At 41.7% G+C, this 22,372-nt stretch overlaps 1 protein-coding gene across 1 annotated transcript in view; it reads right to left on the minus strand.

Moving 5' to 3' along the window:
* Positions 1–22,372, minus strand: part of tafa3a (TAFA chemokine like family member 3a) — a 213,590-nt gene that overhangs the window by 121,597 nt on the left and 69,621 nt on the right. The gene's annotated exons all lie outside the window — the stretch shown is intronic.

Here is a 22,372-nt window from a genome sequence, read left to right on the forward strand (position 1 = left end):
CTGACTGCAGTAATGGCCAGCTGTCAATCACTTACTGCAAAAATAGTTGCACGGGTTGGGCTTAAGAATATAATTATCCAATCAAAATGGGCTATTTGAGTTTAAAAAATGCGGGTAGTGAGACGGAGCGCACTTGATTGATTGGCGTTCACGCCGTGCCACATTGTATTGACAGCCTTGAAATCCAATCAGAGAATGGTGCCAGCTAATGAGACGGCTAGGGCGGAAGCGTCAACACGACTCTTTGTACAGGAATCGGAGGTAGTATAAGGAGTTTGCGAAACATGTGTTTACCTGTGGCCAGGGAGAACCGGGAGTTGCATTGAAACCGACCAAGCAACCCAGACCCCCCACGACCAAGGTTATCGGACTACCAGGTCAGACGGGCCGACTTAGTCTCGCTCTGAGTGGGCTGATTTTATTTGATTTAATTTTTATTTAGTACATACAATTTATACAATAGTATAAAAACAAGGGGTACAAGGATAACATGTGAAAGTCTGTCTACTTGTTTCCAACATGGTCCCAAGAGGAATACAATAAATCACAAAGAAATAGTTAAGAAGATAAGATAGATACAACAAGTAGATAAAATAGACAACACAACTTTCTGAAAGAGCCTCATTACAGCATGTCATGTTCCTGTTCTTCAAGAGTGGTGGCCAAGCACCCTCTGCAACCTATTGTTGCAGATGTCGCTTCACACCCCTCTTGAAGACAGCAATAGTGGGGGAGTTTTGGATGGCCCTGGGCAGAGAGTTCCACAGCCGGCAGGCTATAGACAGAAAGCCATTCTGTGAATAGGAACCCTTTCTAGGCTCATAAACTGAGAGCTGTCCAGACCGTAACTGTCGTCCGTGGACCTGGCCACGCAGGACAATGCGAGAGCATAAATATCTGGGGGCAGATCCATTTAACATTTTATACATATGTCCCAGTTTCAGAAAGGAGACCCTCTGCTCCACAGGGAGCCATCCCACCTCATTGAAGTGACATGGCTCAATATGGGTTCGAGGTGGCAGATTTAGGACCAATCGTATGGTCTTATTTTGGCTGGTTTGTAGCCTGTGTTTACTTTCCACTGTAACACCACTATACCAGTACGTACATGCATAATCATATTGGCTGAGGATCATGCAGTTGGCAAGCAATTTCATAGTTTCCAGTGATAAGAACCTCTTTTTTCTGTGCAAAAATGTCACCCTTGTGGTGGCTGGGGAAGACGAATGGAGAAGTTTTTCATCAGAAAATATCGAAGGATGGATTTAATTTACAAGTGATCAGATGGGAGGGAGTCTATTTATGAGGGACACTATTTCCTCGTAAGAAGTAAGTCGTCAATGGTGAGTGAATTTTTTTTTTTTTATATTTAGTAGCTGTGTGGGGCGGGCCTGTGTTGATTATGAATTAATTGGCCCGCTGTGGCCTTGCGTGTGTAATGCAGGACGACGCACGGCGCACGTGAGTGTGTGTTGGCGATGCGCGCCGTGGTTATTGATATTGAGTTGGAGCCTGTGTTGATTATGAATTAATTGGCTGTGGGTCCGCTGTGGCCATGCCTCTGTGTGTGCGTGTGTGTGTGTGCACGCGCGTGTGTGTGTCGTTCATTTCCTATAGTGCTGAGTGATGTGAATGTAATGTCCTAACCCAACCCCCTCCAATATACAGTAAATGACCTAACCCAAGAATACACGAGCCCCTCTTCTACCAAGTATGGTTTTGTCAATATTCCAATGTACAGTTTTGCTTGTACAGTTGTACAATTTCCCCCACCCCGCCTACCCATATAATTTCCTTTGTTGTGAGGGACCAGATTGGGAGACAGTAAGATATTGGTGAAAGAAAAATTGCATGTAGATATGTGTTTGAAACTGTGAGGGTGGGGGCGGCTAGGTGGTGTAGTGGGCAAGGCACTCGCCACCAACGCAGGAGACGCTAGGTTCGAGCCCAGCTCTCGGCGTTGCTACCAGCTTGGCTGGTCGTTCATACTAACACAATTGGCAGTGTTAGGGGTGGGAAAGCTGGTGGGTGGGTCCTGGTCGTTGTAAACAGCGACTCCTACAGTTCGGTCGGGGCGCCTGCTCAGCGAGGAAAATATCTAAGGGGGGTAGTGTGATCCTTCCACACGTTACACCGTCTCAGTGAGAGTCCGCGCTGCCAGGTGAAAAGAAGCGGTTGATTGGCTACACATGTGTCAGAGGAAGCATGTGATGATAGCCTCCACTCTCCCAGACCGACTGTAGGGGGTAGGTGCGCAGCGACCAGGAAGGGGATCGGGAATTGGCATAACGACTAACATTGGGATGGGAGAAAAACGGAGGAAAAAGGAGGGGGAAAAAGATAAAAAAAATAAATAAAAAAACAGTGAGGGTGAGAAATGGTCTGATGATCTGGCTGTAAACAAATAGTTTTTGATTTGCCTTCTTGACTAAGCCATTGATGTGATGTTTGTAAGTGAGGCGTGTGTGTCAAGAGTTACTCCAAGGTATTTTACTAGTGCCTGTTGTCTTTAACTGTAGTGTCTGTCTGCTGTCTTCATGACCACACTGTGTGTCTGTACTTCTTTATTAAATTTTTTTTATCTCTCCCGTCCTCCCCAATATTTTTAACTCACAGCCACCACTGACACACACATTGGGGGATGTTTTAAAATATAATTTAACATATAATATAATAATTTGTGCTTCACCAAAAAATTTGGTCAGCAGCCGCCACTGGTATCTATCTATCTATCTATCTATCTATCTATCTATCTATCTATCTATCTATCTATCTATCTATCTATCTATCTATCTATCTATCTATCTATCTATCTATCTATCTATCTATCTATCTATCTATCTATCTATCTATCTATCTATCTATCTATCTATCTATCTATCTATCTATCTATCTATCTATCTATCTATCTATCTATCTATCTATCTATCTATCTATCTATCTATCTATCTATCTATCTATCTATCTATCTATCTATCTACCTACCTACCTACCTACCTACCTACCTACCTATCTATCTATCTATCTATCTATCTATCTATCTATCTATCTATCTATCTATCTATCTATCTATCTATCTATCTATCTATCTATCTATCTATCTATCTATCTATCTATCTTACAATATGGATGATAAATACACATTTGATTGCTTGATTGATTGTTTTTTTTTACCATGTTGTTACACAATACAGTAAGCCAAGTCAAATTAGTTAGTAAGTCTAAAGGTTTATAGAATCGCATAGTTTAGGTGCCTTGCATGATAGCATAGATAACATAGAATAAGTGAGCTATAGCTTCCATGCCTTTCCAAGGTATCTGGGGCACCACAGTATCTGGAGAGCAGTTTGACGTGTTTCTGAACTACCTGACTCCTCTACGCTTTTAATTTCCTCGCCTCTCGACACGTCTCCTCTTCTCCCCTCACCTCTCCCTTGTTCTAACCTCTGCTCCTCCTCTTTTCTCTTCCATTCCTCTTCTCTCTTTTCCTCTCTCCGCCCCCCCCTCCACCCCCCATCACAGCTGTCTGTCTGGCTGCCTCAAAGTATCACCTTCCCAACACTGATGTCTGTACTTTGCAGCTCACAACAGAAATAAGCCTCTTTTCTCATTACTGTTTTGTAGCGGAGGTACAGATAGATAAGGAAATTTCTTGACAGGGGGGGAAAGAGCAAAAATAAAAACATAACAGAAACATTAGCATGGAATGATCAAGAGTATAATCTCCCAGCATGCATTGGAGAGAAAAAAAAGGATATTTTATATATATATACACATTGTATACATATTCCTCTGTGAATTATTAGGAACAAATCCGATGAATATTTCCTACGCATTAAATATTCTGGGCATACTTCAAAAGCCACAACCCTATTTTAAATGTGGAACCTGCTTGAATATGATTATACTTGTGGTGTTTAAATAACATTCTAACACGCTGGAATTGTGTGTGCCACTGCCAGCAGATTGTTTTGATGAGCTACATCCTATTTATTTTGTGATCTACATGAATTCTTTCATCCGATTTCACTTCCTCTGGAATCTGATCAAAGACTTTGTTGTCTCTTTCATTATCTTGTCGTGCTTTCTCCCCTGAATTGAATTCCTATTACCGACTGACGATTCTCAAAGCAGTCTCTCTCAGGTCTGGCGAGTGTGTAAACGCCAGTGTGCTCGCGCTTTCATTATGTCACACACCTCAGATGACTTGACCTCACATTAGTATACGTTATAGCGGACAGGCAACAGAGGTGCGTCACACACAAAAAAAGGCAACAGTGCGTGAATTAGCAAAGGAAAACCAAGGCCCATTCATGCTGACAAGGCTTTTGTCGCATTTGGATCCCTTATCCCAGCCAAAAGCCCATTCCTTCATGGCAACCACTTCTACTAAGACTACATAATTCAACAATGAAAGTCAATCAGCGACTCTGGGCACGTTCCCCGGCTGTCTCTCAGAAGCAGAGCTTAGTGGCAATCTGCTATCGACATCAGTCTGCAACCTGAGAGGCTTGTCATATTGAGCCATGCTCAGCTCTGTCATGTTAGATTGTATGGCCGAGCTGAAATGTGTCATCCACCAAACGAGCTGAAACGCTGAGCGGCAGCTCTGACCTTGTATGGCAGCTGCTCAGGCCCGACAGGAGATATTTAGATCCAGCGGACAAGCGGCATTCCTCTGTGGTAGTTGTTATTAGGGCCGGCCCGGGCGTTATGGGGGAGAAAAAACATTAGATTAGATGATCCAATTCATGTTCATATTGGAACGCATGGTAATGGGGATGTGTGATATTTCAGAAATCATTTTGTGAGAGATGTGACTTTATATACAGTACTTTTTTGTATCATTAATTTATAAACAAAATTGTGTATCACTATTCACAATAGGCTACAGGAAAAAAACATGATCAATAAACAATAGCCTACATATTGCCCAGCCCTAGCTGTTATGTTCCACACCCCTGGTTCATTATGCTGTGTCATGTATATGAACTAGGGCCTAACGGAACACTCTCTTTGTCTGGGAACGCCCAAAACCAAATTCGGTCACGCCCCATTTTGCGTGACATCCAGAAATTATACTTATTTTAGAATATATATATCAAATTTGAGTATTCATCTATATTTAGTCATCTAAAGACTATTAGATATGAACGTATGTACCAGTAAAAAGTGAGAATCTCTAGAATGTGTTTTGGTGTTTACAAGTGTGCGGGTAGCCTCTCTAATCAACTTGACGTTATACACAACACTTTCTGTTGTCAGTAGATGGCAGCATTGGTTTAAAAGGTGAAAATGTTATGACTACAAAATTACTACAAATCCCAAGACATGTATCACCTAGTTCACAGGTCAGCACCGGATTAGGAAAACGTGATCTGAACACCGTTAAACTATTAATGCGACCTGAATATAGTGACCGAGAATGGTCACCTAATTATCTTAACAAAAGTGCATCATTAGCATTATGTTTGTTGTCTAAAGGGAAACATAATGGTACAATTTAAGATTTTAATGTTATCCGCATATAAAGGACAAATAAAACATTGTTAATTTGTAAGAAACCTCAATGAAAACGGTGCAGGGTAAGTTATATTCGCTATTGTTATGAAAATGTGATAGAATCCTATAAAAATGTGGACGCATTTGGTCACCGTGACGTTATACGGTAACGTACCTACCGGCTGGGGTATGCAGAATAATTGTATATCCCCCACCATCCCAATTGTGATTCCCCCCTCCCCCACAGACAGCCTACTGTCATCCCAAATACCCAAGTCCAGTCCTGTCTAACCCCCCCATTGACACACCTTTTGTCTCTCACCTCCAACTTCCCCCCCCCAAACCATGACCCCCCTCCATCTCCTTACTCACCCCACCCCCCTTCCTTACCTCGTCCCGCTCACCTGACCCCCCCCATATTCTAACACCCCCCCCCCTATCCAATCCAATAGTCTCCCTCACCTGGACACACCCATCACTATGACCTATATAGACCAGCCCGTTTATAGGACCCCCCCCGGCCAGGGGTTTCGCCGGGTCTCTCCACGCCAAATTGGGGTCGCGGGTAGGTGACAGTGGGGTCGCGCATTGGAAAGTAAAAAAAATATATATATATATTTTTTTTTTATGTTCTGGCAACATATTTTGGCTAAATATGCCTCATTTTATAAATGTGTATTGATAACATAGTGCTGTTTTACATTTTCTAATAAATATGCATGATCAAGTTCAACAACGTGTGCTTTTATTTTGATATTCCTTAATTCCACGTTGAAATTATGCGATACATTAAGTGTGGGGTCCCCAAAGAAATAAAATGGGGTCACGGTATGAAAAAGTTTGAGAACCCCTGATGTAAGCTAATAAACCTTATCAACTGAGTCTACCTGACTGTCTCTACACTCATTGATCGGGGTTCAATTCCCTCACAGGTATATCCCATACTGAGGGTGTGGGCTGACGGCTGGGGTATATCCCGTACTGAGGGGTGTGGGGTATATCTCGTACTGAGTGGTGTGGGGTATATCCCGTACTGAGGGGTGTGGGGTATATCCCGTACTGAGTGGTGTGGGGTATATCCCGTACTGAGGGGTGTGGGGTATATCCCGTACTGAGTGGTGTGGGGTTTATCCCATACTGAGGGGTGTGGGGTATATCCCGTACTGAGGGGTGTGGGGTATATCTCGTACTGAGGGGTGTGGGGTATATCTCGTACTGAGGGGTGTGGGGTATATCTCGTACTGAGGGTTGTGGGGTATATCCCGTACTGAGGGGTGTGGGGTATATCTCGTACTGAGGGGTGTGGGCAGTGGTGCAGTGCTGGTCAACCGCGGTAAAACGGCGTTTTACCTCGGTCACTGAGGCTGAAGTACGCGCAATCGCGCACGGATTATGTTCCCGCGTGTACGCGCAGTCACGCACACAAAAACGTTACACGCTACTTTCGGGAGAAAGAGTCTAGACTAGAAGATCTGCGAGGAGAAAAAAAAACTCCCCGTAAAAAACCCACTATGATTGGTTGGTTTGTTTAGATATGAGTGACGACTCACGATTGGGTATGGTAGGCCAAAACTTTACGGGTAGGCCAATCAGAGGCAGGATAGGGCGGGACTCCAGGCCGCAAACCAGGAAGTGAAAATCGAAACGCAGACCACTGAATGAGAATGAATGGATCATGCAATTTACAATAACAGAACCAGTCAGCGCGAAATAATGGCAGAGGGATTTGATGTTTCCACTGATGGCATTGTGACTCCGGACACATCAGCCTCCTCATCCTTCTCGACCTCTCCGCGGCGTTCGACACAATATCCCACTCAGTCCTCCTCAAATGCCTCTCCGACAACCTAGGCATCACCGGTACAGCTCTGTCATGGTTTCATTCATATCTCACTAATAGATCTCAGTTTGTCAGCGTCAGCGGCTCATCCTCCCCCCCGGCCCCAGTCAACCACGGTGTCCCCCAGGGCTCTGTGCTGGGTCCCCTACTATTCACCATTTACATGCTCCCCCTCGGTCAGATTATACGTCACCACGGACTCAACTTCCACTGTTATGCTGATGATACTCAGCTCTACATCAGCACCTCACCATCCTCCCAGCTCCCCCCACAGTCTGTAGTCAACTGCCTCCACGCTATAAAAACCTGGATGGCAACCAAATTACTCAAACTCAACAGCAAAAAGACAGAGCTCATGGTTGTGGCCCCCAAGGCACTGCTCGGGAAGGTTGGAGATCTCCTCCTCCACGTTGACGGCTGTTCCATCTCCCCGTCTCTCGAAGTCCGTAACCTGGGCGTCACCCTTGACTCCACACTTTCATTTCACTCCCACATCAAATCTGTCACCAAGTCTGCCTTCTACCACCTCAGGAACATCTCCCGTCTCCGACCCTCACTCTCAGACTCTGTGGCGGAGACCCTGATCCACTCATTTGTCACCTCCCGGTTGGACTATTGTAATGGAGTCCTGTTCGGGGTACCCAGCAAAGCCCTGGACAGGCTCCAGTATGTCCAGAACTCAGCTGCCAGGGTTCTCACTCACACCAAGCCCTGGCAGCACATCACCCCCACCCTCATCCATCTCCACTGGCTTCCAGTCAGGTTCCGCATCACCTTCAAACTCCTGCTCCTCACCTACAAATCCCTCCATGCCCTCGCCCCCCGGTACCTGTCTGATCTCCTCCACCAGTACACTCCATCCCGGAACCTACGATCCTCTGATCTAGGTCTCCTCTCCATCCCTCGCACCAGGTTACGGACTTTTGGGGACAGAGCCTTCAGCGTGGCGTCCCCTACCCTCTGGAACTCTCTCCCCCCCGAAATCCGCAACGCCCCAACCCTGGACACCTTCAAATCCGCTCTAAAAACACACCTCTTCACCAAGGCTTTCCCCATCAGTTAGTTTTAGATTAAATTAGGTCCATTATCCCCTACTTTCCCTCATCCCCTCTTCCCCCCTCCCCCCCTACTTTCCTTGCCCTATTTTTTGTCCTGATTGTAAAGCGACCTTGGGTTCTATGAAAGGCGCTATATAAATTTGATTTATTATTATTATTATTATTATTATTGATGAAGATGATGTCAACAACAATAACAACACTGCATCTCCATGGCCCTACCTGGACACGTTTATGAGTTTGACTGAAAAAACGCCTAAAACATATGTGTTTAGGTGTTTATTGTGTCAACCAAAAACGAAGCTGCTCTCGACGTCCCACACGTCCAATACTAACTTGAGAACACATATTCAGGTGAGCTGATGAAAACCCTTACTGTCTTTACATAAACATTGTCAACTGTTCCCAAACAGCACACAAGTCAGTGCACTTTTTATCAACAGCTTTAACTAACAGTCTGAGATAGGCTAGCTGCTATGAACAATATTATTGATTGATTGATTGAAAAGTGTATTAACAGATTGCAGAATGGGTACAGTACAGTACAGCTCAATACATACAATTGTTAAGGGGATGCAGACCAGAGAAAAACTTTCGTCTTGTTTACATCAGGGTCCCCCATTTTCAATTCATCATAACATATATATGACATACATGACATACAGATAGACAGTACTGCTACATCTATACATTTATGACATTTATTGAGAGCAATGGAGAAATGATACCCGATGAGCTTAGGCCTTTATTGAATTGCATGCGCGCGCGTGGAGCGTTTGACCTACTGTCAATTTGCCACTGCACCACTGGGTGTGGGGTATATCCCGTACTGAGGGGTGTGGGGTATATCCCGTACTGAGGGGTGTGGGGTATATCCCGTACTGAGGGGTGTGGGGTATATCTCGTACTGAGGGGTGTGGGGTATATCCCGTACTGAGGGGTGTGGGGTATATCCCGTACTGAGGGGTGTGGGGTATATCTCGTACTGAGGGGTGTGGGGTATATCCCGTACTGAGGGGTGTGGGGTATATCTCGTACTGAGGGGTGTGGGGTATATCCCGTACTGAGGGGTGTGGGGTATATCCCGTACTGAGGGGTGTGGCCTCCAGAGCTTCTCTTGGTGTCTAAACAGTACATATAAATGTTTTGTCATGCAACAATAAAGAGTCATTTTCGGGTCAAAATTACTAGACTATCGTGAGTTTGAACACTGCGATCATCCACTGCTAGCTTACTGAAAGTTCAGCAAACAGCCAAAAGAAGATTGGAGATGCAGCCTTTGCCAATTACGCCCCAAAACTATGGAACACCCGACCCTACCTATAGCTACTGTATTAGGGAGGCTAACACACAAAATATATTTAAAAACGTACCTCTTCGGGCGGCTAAGTGGCGCAGTGGGCAAGGCGCTCGCCACTAACGCAGGAGATGCTGGGTTCGAGCCCAGCTCTCGGCGTTGCTACCAGCTTGGCTGGTCGTTCATACTAACACAATGGACCTATCTCAAACCCTGCCCTCTTTTCTTGATCCTCCAATCACAACTGTCGCTTACCTCGGACAAACAAAGTTTGAGGGGTTTGAGATAGGTCTATTGGCAGTGTTAGGGGTGGGAAAGCTGGTGGGTGGGGATTGGACGTTGTGGACAGCGACTCCTACAGGTTGGTTGGTGCGCCTGTACAGCAGAATCAGGAAGTAACGGGGGCAGCGTGAGCCTCCCACGCGTTACTCCTCGCCACTGAGAGATCGCGCTGTTCAGGTGAAAAGATGCGACAGCTGCCTCCTCGTGTACCGGAGGGGACACGTGATGCAAGGCTTGGTCCTCACTGCAGCCGACCAGTGGGAGGCATAGTCTAGCAACGTTCGAGACAGGGGAGGGGAGAATTGAAGGGAGAATTGGTGAGGCGAAATTGGGATGGGAGAAAAATGGAAAAATAAGGAGAAAAAGTGGATAAAAAAAAACTTACCTCTTCATCTTAGCTTTTTTAATACACTCTGCTGTACTGAGGGGTGTGGGCTGTACATACATGTACTGTGGTGTCCAAACAGTACATACATTGTTTTTGTTATGACTTGTGTATTTTCCACGTAAAAAACATGTATTCGAAATGTTTGTTTTGTTTTCTAAGCAGGTATATACTAAAATACCCTGTATACCGTTTGATATCCAATTCACTCAATGAAAACGCGTTTCCTGGTTAACCTCTTAAGCTGCAAGGGCACATGTGGGCCCTTTTGAGGATGATTTGCCCACCGGCACTTCGGCAACCTCTAGTGGCTCGGGTGTGCATAAAATCTGTTCAGCGGTTCTCGAGTTACATGCCGGTATTTGAGGCATGTAACTTTTTTTTACTTTTCAGGTGATTTTCAGAGTATATATCTGCTTAGAAAACGAAAATGTCTAATACATTTGTTTTTATTTCTCCACGTGGTAAATACACAAGTCACAACATGTTTACATGAATGTTTTGGAGTTGTATTTGGAGTGTATTTGGAGTGACTGTTGGGAACTAGGCTACACTGGCACACCTACTTCCAGTGAATGACGCTAAGCTAGGCTAATGGTGCGGCTGTTCCCTAAGCCTAATGCATGCACAGAGAAGAAAAGGGTATGTATCTGCTTGTCTAACTCCAGGGTAGATGGCAAATAAGCGGATTTCCCAAAAAGTTGGCGTGTTCCTTTAAGAAAACGCTGATTAATTGCATTACCCTGATTCTACTGACGTACAAATGCAGACAATGATGAGTAACCAGAAATCTCCTGTTCTGCTGCTAAAATTTCACAATAAAAATGTTTTTCCTAATGGGCTAAAGTTGTATGCATGCACCCTGCAGTGATGAAAGCTACTACGAACTTCTGCGCTTTCTTTTCAGCAGACATCTTATTCATCGATTCACCTTTACTCTCCTCTTTATTTAATCAAGTTAACAATTTATTGACTACAACAACTGGGGTGAGCGAGGGCCAGAAGAGAGCACACAGAGGGTGTTAAATCCCAGATACAAGGGATATATTAGCCTTCCATTAATTTTGAATGAAAAAAGGCCAGGCCCCTTGTTCTACTTCTTTATTAATATCTTTGTTACAAGGATAATGAGCTAGCCAGGGTTTCCTCCCGGCACTTTATAGCCGAGCACAGTGGAACGGCTCCAGTAATGTTGGGCATATGAAAATATTTTGATTAATATTTATTTGATTGTGCTTGCAAAAGTAAACACAGTAGATAATAAAACAACACGTGGATATCATAATGCTATTGTGCACAGTTTCTAACTCCCTCCTCCAACTCCCGCTGGCCACCCCCCTCCTCAAACCACAACAGTGAACATCTTCAACAACTTAATACTTTAACTGTGAACCATGACAAAAGGATATCAAAATAAATACTGTAAGTAAATTAAAGAAATATAAAGAATATAAGAAAGAAAAACGAATAAATAAAATAACTTTTTCTTTAACAAGTAAATGGTTTTCCTTGACAGTTTGACAGTAGCAAACATGTCATATCACATTGCCACACTGCCAAAAACACAAAACACAAAACAAGAAAAACATCATAATAACACATCATATCAACCATTAGTCCCTAAAGCTGCCCTTATTGCCATAAATAAAAATATTTCTGTTCAATGAAACCTCTGACCTCAACTTCCGGTGCTCAGTCACAGGTAGTGATGGACACAAGATTCAGGGGCAAATTCACAAAGAATGGATTGCACGGCGCCAATAGCACCCTTAACTGCACGCGATTAGCGTGTGCTATCTGCTCCGCCTTTGCAACCTATTCACTAAAGATATTGCACAGATGATATACTAGCGCTAACACGCCCACATAGGTGTGCCATTTGCTCCTGATTTGCTCCAGCGCATTTGGCTCGCGGAGCAGTTTGCACCTGGCAGCGCTGTTGGCAGATATCAGGAAGGTGAGAAAATAAACCCGAAATGAGGCATAGAGACATAACAGTATTTTTCACCATTTGTATTTTGTTTATTTCGTATTGTATTTAGTTTACTTCGTAATGTATAGAGCTTGCTTAATTTGTATTTTCATGACACATTGCATCCTTTGTTTTTGTCACTATCTTTCGTCATTGCATTGTGGAGGACAGAGAGACTTCGGCTCAGCTTCTTCCCCCAGGCCATCAGAGCCTTGAACACTGAACTCTCCACACACAAGCACACATGAGCACACACACAACACACACGCGTACACGCTCACACACTAGCAGCCACTTTAACATGAGCACACACCAGTGGAGGCTGCTGACCAAATTTTTAGGTGAAGCACAAATTATTATATTATATTATATATTATATTTTTAAAACATCCCCCACTGTGTGTCAGTGGTCAGTGGACACAGATGAAAACATATTAACATTAGGTGACAGCGCACCTGACCAGATGAAATCATATTAGGCGACAGCGCACCTGACCAGATGAAATCATATTAGGTGACAGCCCACCTGACCAGATCAAAACATATTAAGTGACAGCGCACCTGATCAGATCAAAACATTTTAGGTGACAGCGCACCTGATCAGATCAAAACATTTTAGGTGACAGCGCACCTGACCAGATCAAAACATATTAGGTGAAGGTGACAAGGAAGCCACAGACTCATACCCCCCCGACACTCAACTAACCGCCTCGGACAGTCCTTCATACCAGTGGCCATCAGGCTCCACAACAGTGGGCAGCAACTGCTGCCAGACATCGACCTGGGACTTATAGGAACCCAAGGAGGACAACTTACACTACCTTAGGCATACTGCACCTTATGTGGATACTGTGATACTGTGAATAATGAATAATGTATATTTCAGTTAGTTAGATAGTAAATTATAACACTACCTTATGCATACTGCACCTTATGTGACACTGTGAAAATATATTTCAGTTAGTTAGATAGTAAATTATATTGACCTATTTGTTTACACTGCTTGTGTTGTTTTCACTACCTGTACCCCCCCCCCCCCTTCCCCCATGCTGCTATGATGCCTGAATTTCCCCAAGGGGATCAATAAAGGAATATCTTATCTTATCTTAAAAGGAAAGATGAAATTCCCTACCTGGGTTCCATCCTATAGAGGCAAATCATTCCTGTGACAAAATGGGATCCAATGTAATAAAACTAAGTCAACCAACGAACTAGATTCCTGTACCGGATCTCCTCTCTGGTAAACAAGAATACCTTGAAGACTCTAACAGGAGCACTCATTCAAGGGTACTACGACTATGCTTGCACCTCATGGTACCAAAGCACCTCAAAGGCACTAAAAACAAGATTACAAACATCACAAAACAAACTGGTCAGACTACTGCTTGACCTTACTCCTAAAACCCACCTCACCCCTGCCCACTTTGACAACCTAGGATGGCTTAGAGAGTAGACGACAGAGTACAGCAACTTGCAATGGGCCTGGTCTACAAGATACACTACACCACTAAGATACCCATGTGCATGTCGGAATACTTCCCAAAGGTCAGTGAATACCACGACCACAACACCAGAGGGAGTTCCACAAATCATGTTCAACCCAGATAAAATCATTTAAAAAGTAAAAAAAAAAGAAAAAAAAAAAAAAAACTTTTTTTGAATAAAAAAAAATAGTCATAACTTAGAAATGAGATTGCATAGGTCTATGAATCGATATCGCGATTCTGTTTTGATTAATTGCCCAGCCCTACAGTGTGTACAGTAAGTTAGCTTGGTGATTATCATTGTGATGTAGGCTAAGAAGATGGCTAGCTACTGTTAGCATACAAGCTTTTACAAACACTAGCCTACTTACTTTTTCATCCACAATGTTTTTTCTGATCCACTTCTTCATGTTGCTCAGTTGCTGGTTTATACTTCGGTCCTAATGTTGGCGCAAAGTTTAATTTAGCCTGACTTTACTTGTTATAGCTGTACAGCTTACTTCTACTAAACAACAACTAAACTACTTCCTTGCTTTTTCAAACAGTCAAAATGGGTCCATCTGCAGGGTCGGAGGTTAGGTTTAGCTCTGGCCAATCTCAAGTTTCTCAAGTTTCTTTATTAGTTGTCATACAGAAGTACAGAATACTTTTATACAAAATGCTTATTTCAGTTACATTTTGTATAAAAGTATTCTGTACTTCTGTATGACAACTAATAAAGAAACTTGAGAAACTTGAGATTGGCCAGAGCTAAACCTACCCTGCAGATGGACCCGTTTTGACTTTGCAATGCAGCAATCTCTGATTGGATTTGCAAGGCTGCCAATCATATTCAACCTCCATGTATTGGATGGCAAGGGCTGTCAATCATTCAATCCTCCATTCAATGGCGAGAGTTTAACTGCACAGACCGTGCTTAGACGAAGTTAATAGCCTATTTCGATTGGCTGTTATTTATTATTTATATAACATTGGGTCACACCTGTGAAGTTTTCTTCACGAATAATTACTGCAGTCATTACTGCAGTGCAGGCCTGCTCAGAGCTGTCAATTTTGGCCATTTTTTAAAAAGAAAAAATTCACTGACATTTTTTTTACAGAGGAAAACTTTTCGAATAAAAACATATAAAATAATAATAAAAAAAAATAATTTTTTTTATATATATAAATAAAATAAATGTATATATATATGTAAATTAATAATAATTATGAATTATGAGTGAATTTGTGTTTCACGTGTTGTCATAGAGAAACCTCCACTGGCACACACACACTCATGCTGCACACGCTCACACTTATGGTCACTTTACAAAAGGAAAGGTCAATTTAAGAATAGTATAGTATAACTTGAGATTGTATAATATAGCATTGTATAGCAGTGTACATAAAGACCCAGTGCCTCATCCGTAGCTAACAGTGTATTGCACTACCACAGGACCTAGCATGTCCTACCATGCTCTGTAAAAACTCATGTACATATACCGATATGCCCTACTTTGATTACTTGTATTATTGCACAATGTCGTTCTATTGGATTCTTATTATATTATTATTATTGTATTATGCACAATCGTTGCGGGCAAGACCCCCTGTATACTTGTATGCCGTGACAAATAAAATTCTTGACTTGACTTGACTTGACTTGTTTGTCATGTCATCCCGAAATAAATTATTTTGAGCAGACCTGTCCATGGTGCTGAATCTTTAGACCAAAGTTAGGCACTGTGCCAGTGAAAATATGTTCTCATTTAGGAATATATTTTGAGTGAAAGTTGTATTTAATGTTTAGTTAAGTCTTGTTAAGAGCATAGAACCCGCATTATCATATACTCCAGAATAAACTTTTCATTGACCGTGTTTCCAACATCTACTCCTCATGGACCTGACGAAATGTTATAAATTAAACGTTTATTTTATTTTATTTTAGATTTTTTTTAGGGCATTTTATAGACAATAAAGTTCGGAAATTGGGAGAGAGAAGGAGATGGGGAGGACATGCAACACATATCCTAGGCCAGATTCGAACCCAGGACGTTGCGATTAAGCGTATATACGTGGTGCGCCACCGGGGTGCCCTAAATTAAACGTTTATTCTGGAGCATATGAGTGTGCGGGTCGCCGGGTTCTAGGGGTGTAACGGTACACAGAAGCCACGGTTTGGTACGTACCTCGGTATTGAGGTCACGTTCGGTACGATTTCGGTACAACAGGGAAAATAAATTTATAATTATTATTATATATTTATAATAATTATTATAATTATTATTATTAAATATAATAATATTCTATAGGCTTGCCGTAGTAGTCAGTGATACTGGTGTAATTCTGTGTTCAGGCATCCACCAAGTAAATTAATTCCCTACTGCACCTTTAAAGGGGAACTATTTTACTATTTCTTTCACTATTTGGGCACTTTTACACAATTCCTGTGAGTCTATGGAACACCTCTGTAATATATATATATTTTTTATTCATTGTTTTGTATTTCTAATCAAGTCCTCAAAAACAGCATTTTTCTAACTCAAGATCTCGAGCCGTTTTTAGCCTGGGCTCCTAAACCACTGCGCCGTGCCGGCGCCGCCTGAACATTATCATGCAGCGGTGTCTTTCTGACATCACATATCGCGCACATTTTCAAATGACTCAGTTCAGTGAGGGTGAATATTGTGAGAGGAGAATTGGAAGAATGCGCCAATATGAGAATTTTGAGACATAGATCATATTAATATAAGTTCACATAGCTAGGAAACAATGCTAAACACTCAAAAAGGCCATTTATAAGATAGTTCCCCTTTAACAACAACTTAGTTTCACTTTCACTTATAGAGAGAATTTAACTTCACGTGAAGCCGAGACTGAAGAAGACTAGAGAACAGATAACATGTTACACAACAATGGCAGAGGATTATCAATATTTTGGATTTAATAGCAGCAACTGGAGAGGAGCTCAGATGATCTGGTGGTATGTTGTGCTTTTATTTTTTCTCCGATCAGAGACTCGCGGTCCGCCGGAAAAGGTTGACGTGTGTGTTCGCACGAGCGCGTGTGTCTTTTGGTTAACATTATTGGCCGAACAAGAAAACTAAATAAAACTGCAAAATTGTAATGGCCCTGCTGTGTTAAACATTTTATTAATTCATCATGGTTTTGTTTTAGGGACAAATAGGCTGTAGTAAACAGGAGAGGAGGAGGGGAGAGCCGAGTGCTGATGTCAGTGCGCGCTGTTGTTATTCTGTCCGCTTGTCATCTGAGACGTATTCACCGTATGGCTGGATGTACCGTACCGTGATGGCCGTAAATTTGCGGGACGAATACACGTACCGTTACACCCCTACCGGGTTCTATTCTCTTTATTGTGATTATTACCTAACCCAGCAGTGATGTGCTTTGGGGGGACTATATAGCATTGCCCCACCGCTACGATCCAAGCATCTAAACAGTCTTTTTAAGATGCCAAATGTGCGCTCGATCACACCGCACGTTCTGATGTGAGCCCGATTGTACGTAGCCTCTCCAACGTTTGCTGGAGTTGGTAGCCGCCATCACCTATGATACAAAAGCACATAATTTTCCCCCACACATTTTCAATGAATATTACAGCACAAACATTTGTGTCATCCATGTCTTGCATCATTTCGTATAGACTGCTGTTCCTAAAAATGTAGCTGTCATGCACAGACCCAGGGAATTTGCCAACAACATTTGTTATTATATTACTGTCGTTGCACACCTGAGTGTTGATTGAATATGTTTGCTTCCTATTTCTAAAAACATGTTCGTTTTCTCTTGGTGGTATAATTAGAACGTGAGTGCAGTCAATAATAATAATTACAATAAACTTTATTTATATAGCACCTTTCATACAAGGATTGCAGTTCAAAGTGCTTTACATAATAAAGACATAATAAAACAAGCAGCAAGAGCAATGCATAACACAAATAAGAATGGCAGCATGATGCTAAATCTAAATCTCGTTACAAAATCAATCAATAGCGCCAACAACATTAAATAACAATATTTAAATAATAAATAAGGTTGCATGGGATCTCTGGGTGGCTGGCTCAATATCATCCTTGATTTCATCGAGTAGATCAAGAATTGCTTGAGCTGGCAACCTGTGTCTCCAGATGATTTCGGTCTCGCTTAATCAAAAAGGGATATTCTCATTCTAAATATTCTTTCACAAGCACGCTTGGCATTATGATGCCTTTGCCTGGCAACAATTACCGTACTGCTGCCATGATCACCTGAGACGCTGGCAATGACGGCCCTTTATAAATGCGCTTAGTTACCACCAAAACTCTGAAGACGTAAATAGCGTCGCTTTAACTGCGCATGGCAATTAGCGGCGATCTTTGTGAATTGGAGTGTTTTTGCGATGAGGCTCATTTGCATAGAAAAGGCAACCTGTTCCGCCCATATTACCTCATTTAAATACCCACAAAGTACAGACGCACCGAGACGCAATGCTGATGGTAACGCAGTTACCACCGTATTTCACCCTTTGCGCAAGCTTTGTGAACTGTGTTTTAGAGCTATTTGCACAGGCATAGCGTCAGAAAAAGCTGTGCAATCCCTTTGTGAATTCGCCCCTCAGTCTCACTCCCTAACTTTCAGTGAGCATGCATCTTTGCAGAGAAAGCTAAGGTTTAGATTGTTTTCTCTAGCCAGCAGTCAGAACACACAATTCTACGGTAGCTTCATTCAATTAAATAGGTGAGAATCCCCAAATATGCATGTTCCTAATCTCATCACTGTTATGGCCGTAATTACATTAGCCTAAAGAACAGCCTCTCATGTAGCTTCATATTGTTTAATTTAAAAATATATATATTTGAAGCCTATATTTTTAAGATATACACAATTAATTCATTCCTACTTGTCTCACTCTCTGACTGCCACAACAGCACAGCCTTTCTCTTGAAAGGGATATAGCACCCTAATGTCAACATGTACACCATAGGTGTCAAACTCACGGCCCGCGGGCCAAATGCGGCCCGCCACGTCATTTGATGTGCCCCCCCCCAAGAGCGCAGGTAAAAAAAAATTAAAAAAATGTAACATTAATATTGGGTTAAAAAATAGCAGTGTTAAAATAATTGTGGGTTAATGCGTTAATAAAGCTTTGACTTTGACAGCCTTAGTTATTACACATTCTTACACATACATGTATGTTGAACATCTGAGGTATTGATGAAGTAACAAAGGAAAAAAGCCAAAAGCACTTACTCCTCAGACATTCTTTGACAATTTTACAGCCCAAAATACAAAAAAGATCCAGGCGGAATAGGTAACAAAGGGTTGAAGAAATATTGTCTGAACTGTCAGATGCAAACTGGCTGTGTGACATAACCGAGCATCTCGCTCAATTGAATAAGAAGCTGTAGGGACGCAAACAAGTCCCACCCAAAACTTGACCAATATAGTTGTGAACTGAGAACCCTTATTTTGTTATTTTTGAGTACAGTTACAGTTGTGTGTTCATGCAGACACATAATAGCAATTTCATTACGAATTGAAAATGGGGGACCCTGATGTAAACAAGTCGAAAATCTTTCTCTGGTCTGCATCTCCTTAACAATTGTGTGTATTGAGCTGTACTGTACTGTACCCATTCTGCAATCTGTTAATTAAAGTTAATTAAACTATCTTCTATTAGTTGGATGTATGGCCTCTGCAAGGTTGTGTGCAGCCATTTGTTTTTGTAACATCTGCTACATCTGTCCCACGTGTTCTTTGCAGCTCACAGTTGTTAGTTCTGCCCCTCTTGACTGTGACAAAAAGGTTTTGAACAAACTTAATGTCATAGCTTGTATTTGATGATATTCTTCTTTGTTATTTACTTGAATGGTTTGATCATTGATTGATAGAGTAATATGGGGTTCTGATAAACTAAAATTATTTGTTAAAATAACATAAGCTAACATGTATTTTTACATTTATGCAAATGCATATGCAATATGTATAACTTGAATAAGTAATAAATACAGAAACAACATGTTTAACAATATGTAAATGAGTAGCTACATTTATTTTACATTACATTAACATTTATACGGTCTTTGGCCCTTTGAGGGCAACCATAATGGTGATGTGGCCCTCTGTGAAAATGAGTTTGACACCCCTGATGTACACAATCACATCACTGTTGTGGCAGTAAGAACAGTAAAGAACACCCTCTCGTGTGTAGCCCTGATAATGCTTGTGGTAATTTATGAATGCCTCATATTTCCAGTTTAAACAATCATTGACTAGTATTTTGATAATTGCATTTTTTTGGAACCTGATTTGATTAACCCTTTCCCCGCCAATAACGTCGTACAACGGGTTTCAAGTTCATGCGAATTCTGCCAATCGCCATGGTATTCATATTTGGTATCATGGTATCATTTATCATTTTCGATACAAACTGCTCTGATCAATATATCACCCATACTACATGAAGCATCTAACGACTATCACGGAATTATAAACGACCCCCCCCCCCCTCCGTTCACCCGCGCATGATCAGTCATAACGTTTAGGACCATGTACAGTTGAAATTTTTTATATAGTGTCGATCGGTATCAAACTGCATTTGTGCCTATATCTCACGTTCTGGGAAATACTGCAGAAAACGATAAAAACATATTTATACTCTAAACCAGACCTGGGCATTGTACGGCCCGCGAAAGATTACATGATAAATAAAAAAAATAAAAAAAATAAAAAAAGATTATACTTTTTTTTTTTTACTTTTTTTTTCGTGTCAACGTTCACACGCACAATATACGCTTACCTAGGATTTGACTTGATTCAACAACAAAGCAGTCGGGGCAATCCGAAAACGGTCGAAAGTGTGGTTATTTGAAGTTTGGATTTTTTTTTTCACAACTGAGGTAGGTAGATACAAATTTTAGAGACTAAAGTACAGAAAAAGGGTACCGTTGGGTACCGGTATCGATTCACAGGTACCGGTACCATATCGGTTCAAATGTGAACGGTACCAATCCCTACTGAACACACAACTGCAGGGCAAGGGCATTTTTGCTCATGAAATGCATAGCCATGTGAAAGCCTTCATGACAAAGTTGCAATTAATTTCAAGGCAACTAGGCAGCAACAATCTCAAACACATGAAAACCCTGAAAGAAGTCAAACCATCAGCTGATCACCGGCACAGGTACTCAACCATGTTGGGAGCACTGCATGAATTTTCAAGGCGTTTTCAAGATTTCAAAAAGGTTGAGGATGAAATGCAGCTGGTTTCCTCTCCCTTTACCTGCAGTGTTGATAGTTGTTCAGCTTGAACTCATTGACCTGCAGTCTGATTCACTACTGAAAGAGCACTTTAAGTCAGCATCACTGCTAGAGTTCTACTCTGCTCTCAAGGAGGAGAACTTTCCAAACATGAGGAGACATGCTCAGAAGATGTTGGTTCTCTTTGGATCCACCTACATATGTGAACAGACATTCTCAGTCATGACGTTTACCAAGTCCAGGTACAGATCCTCTCTCACTGATGAACATCTGGCAGCTGTGCTTCGCATCTCCACCTCAGACATGCAACCTGACTTTGATGGACTTGTTAAAGCTCAACAGAGACTGGATTTCTCACACTGAAAGAAAAAAAAAGAACTGAAGAACACTAAAATGTGGAAATATAACAAGTGAAATGGGACACTTGATATTTTTTTTTCTTTTTTTTGCACAGTTCTGAAAACATTAAATGTTTAATATAGGCATGTAAAGTAAAAAAGGCTACAAAACTGGGACACTTTTCTTTACACAGTTCAGTGACATGTCTTGTTTATTTTTGCTATAAGATGATGTGATGTCTTTAGAAAGCTAAGAAAATCCTTGTTTCAATAGTATATGAAACTCAAAATGCCCTTTGTTATTAATGTTTCACATTTTGTTTATCATTTTGGAAATAAATTCTATTTGAATAAATGATATTATTGAACGCTAACCTCACCTTTTAATTGCCAAATAATAACATACACTCTTACCAGGGGTCAAAACAATGCCATTTACTGCTTTTTATATAGAAATAAGTTGAGTTTGGAATTTTGGCCCGGCCCTCCAACATATTTTCAGTTGCTCATTCGGCCCCCTGGGAAAAATAATTGCCCACCCCTGCTCTAGACGGTATTTTCGTATGAATGTGTGAATGAAAAAGTAAAACGTTCCTACATCCTGAACGATAGATAATCGATGTTGAATGGGCCATAGTAATGTCAATTTAGCAATACAATTTAAAAAGTTATAGCCCTGCAAAGAAGGTGAACATCTCCATAGACTTACAGTGCTGGTAGAGATCAAACAGCGATGGATATAAGCGTGGCAGAGAATGGGTTAAGGACAACGCCTGAGACATCAAAACAAAACCATTGTATGTGTTTGCAAAGATTGGAATGTGATCAACACAGAAAACTAATTAACATATAGGTGTGACCCACAGTTGTAACCTCAGAGCACAAAGGGAGTCAGCAGCATGTATTGTTTGGAGATCCTGCTAGCTTCCTCTGTGAAAATACCTGAGGAACAGCTGCTCTTGGAGGAGGAACTAA

The sequence above is a fragment of the Notolepis coatsorum genome (assembly GCF_963971535.1).
Source record: "Notolepis coatsorum genome assembly, chromosome: 6".
NCBI classification, from domain to species: domain Eukaryota; kingdom Metazoa; phylum Chordata; class Actinopteri; order Aulopiformes; family Paralepididae; genus Notolepis; species Notolepis coatsorum.